Consider the following 5,723-nt stretch of genomic DNA (forward strand, 5'->3'; position numbering starts at 1 on the left):
TAACATTCCTTTTTGTGGCTGAATAATATTCCATTGTATAGATATACTCTATTTTGTTTATCCGTTCATCTGCTGATGGGTTGTTTCTATGTTTTGGCCCTTGTGAATAATGCTTTAATGAACATCAGTGTACAAGTATCTGTTTGAGTTCTTGTTTCTTACGGTGCTTTAAAAAAAAATCAGTCATCTGCCACTTCATCACAAGTCCTCTGAAGACTTCCCCCGAACCAGTCATTATCTTGTGTGTTCTTATATTACTATTTAACTTTTTCTTAACATGGTCATGGGCCATGCCTATCATTATTGTAGCCCCAATGCCTGAAACGAGGTGAGGAGGCATTCAAATATGAAGATTACATTTACATTTTCAAGTGGATGGTGAAAGGATAAAGTCAGGACTTTTATGAAATTTAGTTAATTACAGTGCACCAGATGGATTGGAGGGTAGAGAGATGGGAGGGAGAGACACCAGGAAGCAAGAAGCTTTATTAGTGGTTCCCATGTAAGGGCTTAGTGGGTGTTACTGGGAATGTAAAAATAAGGGGAGATTTGCGGGAGATTCTACTGCATTCGAATTAGCAGCTGAAGGTTAGGTTGAGGTTTTTTGTTGTTTTGTTTTGTTTTTATTAAATTCACCTGTTTCTTCTACTGCCAGGGAATTCCCCAAGGTTGAGGTGTTTTTTTTTTTTTTTTTTTTTTTTTTTTTTTTTTTTTTTTTGTTGTTGTTGTTTGTTTGTTTTTTTGGATTTTTTTGTTGTTTGTTTTAGTTTTGAGTCTAGTTGACTTGGACAATAGCAGTTCCTTTGATGAAAATAGGTTGGGTGATGACATAATTTGTCATCCAAACTCTTGAGCATAAAAGAGCGTGCTATAATTAATTCTGGAACAGCAGACATAAACTGGAATTGTCCCGAGCAAACTTCTAGAAATCAATAATTGGAAGTCCTTTGGAAGGGGTGTGGGAGATGAGTTTAATTCTGAGCACTTTGAGTGTGAGGGGGCAGCTGATGGCCGGGGTGATATCCAGCAGCAAACAAAAGTATACGTGAAAGCAATAGAAATAAAGACTTGAGAGACAGGAGGTCTTTAGTGGAATTAGGAGCTAGAATTTGATCCCTGAGACAAGTCAGCAGTTAGGAATCAGGAAGAAGGAAGGACTCAGCAAAGAATCAGTCTAAGAGGTTAATCGGAATAAAGGGTGGATCAATAAAACATGCGAGTCCTAGAGAGGAATTTCTTGGAGGGAGTTGTTAATAGTATTAAAATCTCCAGAAAACTTTATTTTATGGCAGTTGAACTCTAACTCAGCAAGCCTTGTTGGTTTTGCATTTGTGTGTGAATTAGTTGCTCTGTCCTTACTTGTCTGACCATCTCATAAACAAAGTGCCAATCTGGACACCTTAAACCCTAGAATATATTGCTTTGCCAGCCACTTTTACTGAAAAGAGGGAAAATCATTTGGAAAGATGGCTATATTTATTCCCTCCAGTTGTCCAGGCAAATTCTTTGTCCTAAAGTTACTTTTCCACTGAAAGGAAGGCTATCACTGCCAGGAGACACTTAAGGGATATTAAGTAATGTTTCCCTTAGAGCAATTTACAAGTGTTATGTTTTTCCCCTTGTACAAAAGACAGATCTAAGAAAAATGTCTAATGGAGCTGGGAGAGATTTTCATTCTTAGGAGGCTGTTGGAGATTTAGAAATGAACTTAAGTGGAGCAAAACATTTACATTTATAAATTGTTCCTCTAAATGTATCTGATTCAACACTCCATGGAATTCACATCATTCTGCATCTAAGTGGCTTGTCTAAATGTTCATGGCCAGCTGTGTGTCTGAAAAGACCCCTCCAGTTACAAAATTATCATTTTAGAAGATGATGATTCCATGAGAAAGAGGAGGCTTTGTCCCCTTGGATTTATCTCTTGTGTGTCCCATGTTAGTTTAATATTACATGTGTCCTTTGTATAATATGAAAATCAGTATGATCTGACTTACATGAGGTTAATGGAACTTAACCATGGAATCCATCCTATTTTGGAGTAATTTGTTTTAAAGAGGATTTTTAAAAAATTTCCAGAGGAGGTGGTCTCTCCTTTGCTTCTTTTTCTCTATAAATATTTTGCTTCATGCATTCTTTGTATGGTTTATCAACTCCACAGATGTCTTTTAGCACTATTTCTTTATAGAAATTATCAATGTTTCTCCTGCCATTTAGCTAGTGATATATTCTCCTTCATTCCCATCAGGATATAAACATGTTATTTCTTCCATCTTAAAAAAAAAATCTTTATTCTGTTTCCCCCACCTGCTGTCACTCATTTCCTCCTTCCCTTTATAACAGGCCTTCTCAACCTTGGCACTTGGACATTTTGGACTTGATTGCCTCCTCCAATCTGCTCTTAACGCATCAGACAGAACAATCCTCTTAAAAAGCAAGTCAGATCATGTTACTTTTCTGCTCAAGACTCTCCATTGGCATCCATGAACTTGTTTCCTACTCCTCTCCCCGCTTGCTCAGCTCCAGCCCACTTACCTCCTTACTCTTCCTGTAACATGCCAAGCTCACTCCTGCTTCAGACCTCTAAGCTTGCTCTTTCCTTTGCTTGGGATCCTCTCCCTGTAGATTTCTACATGGCTCCCACTTTCCTTCCCTCAGGTCTTTACTCATATGTCACCTAATCAGTGCAGCCTTCTCTGATTTTGATTAAAAATGGCAGCCCCTGCACCAACACTCCCTTTCTTTCTTCTTTACCTTTTAAGCACCTTTAAAAAACACTTATGGAAAATTTAAATGTACATACAAGTTGAAAGAATAGCATAATGAACTCCCATGTACCTGCCACTTAATTTCAGTTGATATCAACATTTTGCTAATTTTGTTTCATCTATCTCCCTCCACTCCCAGGAATATTTTAAAGTAAACCCTATACATTTTTTCTTCCATAAATACTTTAGTATGTTTTATTACCTTCTCATAATACTATTTGTATTACTTAGTTACTGTTTATCTTTCCTCATTATAATGTCAGCTCCATAAGAACATGGGCTTTTTAAAAAAAAATACATTTATTTACTTATTATTTGGCTGCGTTGGGTCTTCGTTGCTGCGCGAGGACCCCCTCCAGTTGCGGCGAGCGGGGGCCGCTCCTCGTTGCGGTGCGCGGGCCTCTCCTTGGGGTGGCTCCTCTTGCTGCGGAGCACAGGCTCCAGGCGCATGGGCTTCAGTAGTTGTGGCGCACGGGCTCTAGAGCGCAGGCCCAGCAGCTGTGGCACACGGACTTAGTTGCTCCGCAGCACGTGGGATCTTCCCAGATCAGGGCTCGAACCCGTGTCCCAGCGGACTCCCAACCACTGCGACACCAGGGAAGTCCCAGAACATGGGCTTTTGTTTTTGTTCCCACCCTCACCACCAAGCAATCACAAATCTTTCTGTTGCTTTCAGTTTATTTTTTCTGGATATTTCATATACATGGAGTCAGGGATTATGTGATTTTTTTTTTCTTCTGGTCTGATTTCTTTCACCTACGATGACTTTATATTTAGCATAATATTTTTGAGATTCATGTTGTTCTCAGTAGTTTGTTCTTTTCGTTTTTAATTTTTTGCTGAATAGGATTACATTGTATGAATATACCATATTTGGTGATATAGTCATCAGCTGGTGAACATTTCACTTGTTTCCACTTTTTGCTATTATTAGATGTGGTTTTAATTATGAAATATTTCAAATGTAGAAAAAAGTATAATAGCAAGCATTTATATAATGTTTACTGTGTGTCAGCCATTGTTGCAAGTGTGTTAGATACAATGGTGTATCTAGTGTGTTTGACACCCAGAGAAGGTCAATTTTGACACCCCCCCTTCTTTCTTCTTTTTTATTAAGTTTAATTTTTTCAAGCAGTTTTAGGTTCAGAGCAAAACTGAGGGCAACTAACAGAGAGTTCCTATATACCCCTGCCCTCACACGTGCACAGCCTGCCCCACTATCAGCATCTCACATTCAGGGTGCATTTGTTACAACTGATGAACCTACCATTGTCACCCAAAGTCCATAGTTTACCTTAGATTTCTCTCGGTGATGTACATTTTATGAGTTTTGACAAGTGTATGACATGTATCTACCATCATAGTGTCGTATAGAATAGTTTCACTGTCCTAAAAATGCCCTTTGCTCCACCTCTTCTTTCCTCCCCTCTATCCCTGGCAACCACTGATGTTTCTACTGTCCCCAGTTTTATCTTTTCCAGAATGTCATATAGTTGGAATCATACAGAATGTAACCTTTTCAGATTGGCTACTTTCACTTAGTAATATGCATTTAAGTTTCCTCCCTGTCTTTTCATGGCTGTGCTCCAATAATTGACAAATCTGTTTACACTGTGTATGGAACATGAATACGCAAAGATGATCAGCTTGGCAGTCACTGACAAGTTTTCAGAATTTAAAGGTCAAGACCAGAAACTGTATATTATTCATTTCTTTGCTAATCCAACATGTAGGGTAACAGTTTTTAAAAATACATTAATATAATTAAAAAGTATTAATCCGTTAACTTTTTGTCCTGTAATATTGGTTTTATTTTTTCATTAAAAATTTTACTGACATCATTATTTAGATGAAGTTTAATAAAATAATATTTTCACTGTTTCTTTTCGGGCCATTATTATTAGTCATTCATTTCAGGACTCTTACTGAAAGTTAAAGCGAGGGAGTGGTCAAGAGAATGAGACAAGCCACAGACTTGGAGCAAATATTTTCAAAATATTCTCTGATAAAATTTGATAAAGGACTGCTATCCGAAATACACAAAGAACCCTTAATATTGAACAATAAGAACACGAACACCCTGGGAATTTCCTGGCCATCCAATGGTTAGGACTCCGCGCTCTCATTGCGGAGTGCCCAGGTTCGATCACTGGTCGGGGAACTAAAATCCCACAAGTCGTGCCCTGCGGCCAAAAAGAAAGAAAGAAAGAAAAAAAAAAGAACACGAACACCCGGACTAAAAAATGGACAAAAGAACTGCACAGATAACTCACCAAAGAAGATACCCAGATGGCAAATAGGCGTATGAGAAGATGCTCAATTTCATACGTCATTAGGGAATGGCAAATAAAAATCACAAGATAACACTACACTCATATTAGGACGGCTAAAACTCAACCTAGTCTTTATTAACTCTGAGCTAGTGAGTAATTTCCCATGGTAAAAATACGTCCTTTTGCACCCAAAGAGGGAAGCCGTACTCCCAAAGGTACACGCAACACCTGAGGGGAGGGGGCGTGGCGCTTTCAGCCTTCGCGCTCGTGCGAGACTAAAAGCAGTTAGGACTACCCCTGGCTCCTGATTAAAATATCTAATTCCAGCTGTTGGGGATTTTTTTTTCCCCTGCATCCTACTAGTATATTAACTTTTATTTATGATAAATATCAATACATTTTTATTAATTTCTGAGAGTCCTCTCAGACTCATTTCAATTGGGCATGCATTCGTCCTGAGTTGCCTTTTGTCCCCAGCGCATTGTAAGCCCTCCATAAAGTTTGCAGCTTAGAATGATGATGTAACTTTTGCTAAAAACAACCCCCACCCCCACCCCAAACCAAATCGTACACCTCACAGGGGGCTTGGCGGGGAAGGTTTTGTTTTTGTTTTCGTTTTTCTCAGGCATTTCGGTAGCTGCCTATTATCCTGGGGGCGGTGCCGCGTGTAGACCCGATGGAC

This window comes from Phocoena phocoena, chromosome 13 (assembly GCF_963924675.1).
Source record: "Phocoena phocoena chromosome 13, mPhoPho1.1, whole genome shotgun sequence".
Classification (NCBI taxonomy): Eukaryota; Metazoa; Chordata; class Mammalia; order Artiodactyla; family Phocoenidae; genus Phocoena; species Phocoena phocoena.